Below are 5,533 nucleotides of genomic sequence, written 5' to 3' on the forward strand. Positions count from 1 at the left end.
GCAACCACAACGGAGGGGTATCTGTTGAGAGGCCAGACAATCGTGAGGTTCCTGAAGAGGGGCAGCAGCCTTTTCAATAGTTGCAGGGGCAACAGTCTGGATGATTGACTGATCTGGCCTTGTGACCGTAACCAAAACGGCCTTGCTGTTGTGGTACTGCGAACGGCTGAAAGCAAGGGGAAACTACAGCCGTATTTTTTCCCGATGGCATGCAGCTGTATGATTAATTGATGATGGCATCCTCTTGGGTAAAATATTCCGGAGGCAAAATAGTCCCCCATTCGGATCTCCAGGTGGGGACTACTCAAGAGGACGTCGTTATCAGGAGAAAGAAACCTGGCATTCTACGGATCGGAGTGTGGAATGTCAGATCCCTTAATAGGGCAGGTAGGTTAGAAAATTTAAAAACGGAAATGGATATGTGAAAGTTAGATATAGTGGGAATTAGTGAAGTTTGGTGGCAGGAGGAACAAGACTTTTGGTTAGGTGAATACAGGGTTATAAATACAAAATCAAAAAGGGGTAATGCAGGAGTAGGTTTAATAATGAATAAAAAAATAGGAGTGCAGATGAACTACTACAAACAGCATAGTGAACGCATTATTGTGGCCAAGATAGACACGAAGCCAACGCCTACTACAGTAGTACAAGTTTATATGCCAACTAGCTCTGCAGATGATGAAGAAATTGATGAAATGTGTGACGAGATAAAAGAAATTATTCAGATAGTGAAGGGAGACGAAAATATAATAGTCATGGATGACTGGAATTCGAGAGTAGGACAGGGGAGAGAAGGAAACATAGTAGGTGAATATAGATTGGGGCTAAGAAATGAAAGAGGAAGCCGTGTGGTAGAGTTATGCACAGAGCATAACTTAATCATAGCTATCACTTGGTTCAAGAATCATGAAAGAAGGTTGTATACGTGGAAGAATCCTGGAGATACTAGAAGCTATCAGATAGATTATACAATGGTAAGACAGAGATTTAGGAACCAGGTTTTAAATTGTAAGACATTTCCAGGGGCAGATGTGGACTCTGACCACAATCTATTGGTTATGAACTGTAGATTAAAACTGAAGAAACTGCTAAAAGGTGGGAATTTAAGGAGATGGGACCTTGATAAACTAACTAAACCAGAGGTTGTACAGAGTTTCAGGGAGAGTATAACGAATGGGGGAAGAAGTACAGTAGAAGAAGAATGGGTAGCCTCGAGGGATGAAGTTGTGAAGGCAGCAGAGGATCAAGTATGTTAAAAGACGAGGGCTAGTAGAAATCCTTGGGTAACAGAAGAAATATTGAATTTAATTGATGAAAGGAGAAAATATAAAAATGCAGTAAATGAAACAGGCAAAAAGGAATACAAACGTCTCAAAAATGAGATCGACAGGAAGTGCAAAATGACTAAGTAGGGATGGCTAGAGGACAAATGTAAGGATGTAGAGGCTTATCTCACTAGGGGTATGGTAGATACTGCCTACAGGAAAATTAAAGAAACCTTTGGAGAAAAGAGAACCACTTATATGAATATTAAGAGCTCAGATGGAAACCCAATTCTAAGCAAAGAAGGGAAAGCAGAAAGTTGGAAGGAGCATATAGAGAGTCTATACAAGGGCGATGTACTTGAGGACAATACTATGGAAATGGGAGAGGATGTAGATCTAGATGAAATGGGAGATACGATAGTGCCTGAAGAGTTTGACGGAGCACTGAAGTCGAAACAAGGCCCCGGGAGTAGACATCATTCCATTAGAACTACTGACGGCCATGGGAGAGCCAGTCCTGACAAAACCCTACCATGTGCTGAGCAAGATGTATGAAACAGGCGAAATACCCTCAGACTTCAAGAAGAATATAATAATTCGAATCCCAAACAAAGCAGGTGTTGACAGATGTGAAAATTACCGAACTATCAGTTTAATAAGTCACAGCTGCAAAATATTAATACGAATTCTTTACAGACGAATGAAAAAACTGGTAGAAGCTGACCTCGAGGAAGATCAGTTTGGATTATGTAGTAATATTGGAACACGTGAGGTAATACTGACCTTACGGCTTATCTTAGAGGATAGATTAAGGAAAGGCAAACCTACGTTTCTAGCATTTGTAGACTTAGAGAAAGCTTTTGACAATGTTGACTGGAATAATCCCTTTCAAATTCTGAAGGTGGCAGGGGTAAAATACAGGGAGCGAAAGGCTATTTACAATTTGCACAGAAACCAGATGGCAGTTATAAGAGTCGAGGGGCCTGAAAGGGAAGCAGTGCTTTGGAAGGGAGTGAGACAGGGCTGTAGCCTTTATCTGACGTTATTCAATCTGTATATTGAGCAAGCAGTAAAGGAAACAAAAGAAAAATTCGGAGCAGGAATTAAAATCCATGGAGAAGAAATAAAAATTTTGAGTATTGTCGATGACACTGTAATTCTGTCACAGACAGCAAAGGATCTGCTTGAGTAGTTGAACGGTATGGACAGTGTCTTGAAAGGAGGATATAAGATGAAGATCAACAAAAGCAAAACGAGGATAATGGAATGTAGTCGAGAACTCGGGTGATGCTGAAGGAATTAGATTAGGAAATGAGACAAAGTAGTAAAGGAGTTTTGCTATTTGGGTAGCAAAATTACTGATGATGGTCGAAGTAGAGAAGATATAAAATGTAGACTGGCAATGGGAAGGAAAGCGTTTCTGAAGAAGAGGAATTTGTTAACATCGAGTATAGATTTAAGTGTCAGAAAGTCGTTTCTGAAAGTATTTGTATGGAGTGTAGCCATGTATGGAAGTGAAACATGGACGATAACTAGTATGGACAAGAAGAGAATAGAAGCTTTCGAAATGTGATGCTACAGAAGAATGTTGAAGATTAGCTGGGTAGATCACCTAACTAATGATGAAGTATTGAATAGGATTGGGGAGAAGAGGAGGTTGTGGCACAACTTGACAAAAAGAAGGGACCGATTAGTGGGACATGTTCTGAGGCATCAAGGGATCACAAATTTAGCATTGGAGGGCAGCGTGGAGGATAAAAATCGTAGATGGAGACCAAGAGATGAATACACTAAGCAGATTCAGAATAATGTAGGTTGCAGTAAGTACTGGGAGCTGAAGAAGCTTGCACAGGATAGCTAAAATGCATGGAGAGCTGCATCAAACCAGTCTCAGGACTGAAGACCACAACAACAACAACATATGATTGTGCAAGAAAAAGGATGTTGATAGATCTCCTAAATTCATATGATCTGATGCAAACTGTGTTGTTTCCTACTGGGGTGCAGGGGAACAGTAGCACAGTCATAGACACTATTTTTATTCATTCTTCATTACTAGATAGGCATTCTGTTAGTAAAAGCGTGAATGGGCTTTCAGACCAATGTTATTAGGAAGGCAAATAGTATGTGGTATGCAAATATAATAGTTAATTCGCAGGATAAAATTAAAGCCATATGGTCAGTTGTGAAGCAAGTGTCTGGTCAGCAGCACAAGGTTGACGATATAAAGTCAGTTTGTAGTAAAAATATTTCTGTTACTGATAAATAAGAAATGTGTACAGTATTTAACAATCATTTTCTTAACATTGCTGGTGAATTAAATAAAAATTTAGTTTCTACAGGGAATCATATAACTTTATTGGCAAATGCCTTTCCGAGAATGATGTCTGAAATACTCCTCTGTGACATAGACAAGGGGGACATTGATTCAGTGATTAAATCACAGAAGACTAAGGACTATCGTGTCTTTGATGGGGTGCCTAGCAGAATATTAGAGTACTGTGCTGCACATGTTATCCTGGTATTTAGCCATATTTGTAAATTTTCCTTTAGGAATGGCCAGTTTCCTAAACGATTAAAGTACTCAGTAGTAAAGCCGCTTTATAGAAAGGGAGAAAGGGATTATGTAGACAATATTAGACCTGTTTCTATGCAATCAGTGTTTGCTAAGTTATTGAAAAGTCTGTGTATGTAAGGGCAATTGATCATTTTATATCACATGATTTGCTATCAAATGTACAGTTTGGCTTTAGAAGTAGATTAACAACTAAAAATGCTATATTCTCTTTACTTTGTGAGGTACTGGATGGGTTAAACAAAAGGTTTCGAACACTAGGTATATTTTTTGATTTAAATAAGGCGTTTGATTGTGTTGATCACAAAATATTGCTCCAAAAGTTGGACCATTACGGAATATGGGGTGTAGCTCACAATTGGTTCACTTCTTACTTTAGCAACAGACAGCAAAAGGTCATTATTCACAATGTTGAGAATGGTTGTGATGTCAGATCTGTCTTGGGTACTGCCAAGTGGGGGGGGGGGGGGTGCATCAGTGTTATGGCCACTCCTGTCCATTACTTATACAAATGCTATGCCCTCTGGTATTATGGGTAACTCTAAAACATTTATGTTTGCAGATGACACTATCTTGGTAGTAAAGGGTGTTGTGTGCAACATTGGTTAAGTTTCAAATAGTGCTGTTCATGACGTAAGTTCATGGCTTGTAGAAAATAAACTAACGCTGAGTCACAGTAAGACATTTCAACAATTTCACAGAATGGGCGTATGATTAGTGAAACTGAACAGCTTAAATTTCTAGGTGTTCAGGTAGATAGAAAACTGTCGTGGAAAGCCCATGTTCAGGATCTTGTTCAAAGACTTGATACTGCCATTTTTACTGTTCGAACGCTATCTGAAGTGAGTGAGCGTTCGACACGAAAATTAGTGTACTTTGCTTATTTCCATTCGCTTATGTCGTAAGGTATTAAATTTTGAGGTAGTTCCCATTCTAAAAGGATATTTTTGGCTCAGAAACGGGCTGTTCGGGCAGTAAGTGGTGTAAGTTCACGAACGTCTTGTCGACTCCTGTTTACGAGTCTGGGTATTTTAACATTGGCCTCTCAATATATAAATTCCTTACTGTCATTTCTTGTTAACAATATGAGCTTACTGCCAGAAATAAGCATATTTCTCTCAGTTAATACTCGGCAGACATCAAACCTGCATTTGTATCCGACTTCCCTAACTCTTGTGCAGAAAGTTGGACAGTATACTGCCGCATCCATTTTCAGTAAGCTGCCACTCGAATTCAAAACTCTTAGCAGTAATCTACGCGCATTCAAATCTAAACTGAAGAGTTTCCTCATGGGTCACTCCTTCTATTCTGTCGAGGAGTTCCTTCAAAAAGTAAGCTGATTCTTGTTGTATTGCTTGCACTTACTTAAACTTATGGATTGACATTTTTCAGGTTCATAGACATTTTATTTCTATCTGTCATTACTTTTATGTAGTAATTTCATGTACTGACACGTTCCATGACCTTAGAGATTTGCTCCTCAGTTTGGTTCTATAGAACCTGACGTGTAAGTAAATAAATAAATAAATAGAAGACTCTTAGTTTAAAAAAGGCAATGATTTCATGTCTGGCACACAGTATTCAACTACCAGAAAGTTTCAGATAAGCTCAAACTCTGGTGCTGAGTGCAAATTCATTGATATTTTTACATTCTTGCATGGAGTGTACGTGTTTGTTTCTTTTTAGCTTCTGA

Source organism: Schistocerca serialis, chromosome 11, assembly GCF_023864345.2.
Source record: "Schistocerca serialis cubense isolate TAMUIC-IGC-003099 chromosome 11, iqSchSeri2.2, whole genome shotgun sequence".
NCBI classification, from domain to species: Eukaryota; Metazoa; Arthropoda; class Insecta; order Orthoptera; family Acrididae; genus Schistocerca; species Schistocerca serialis.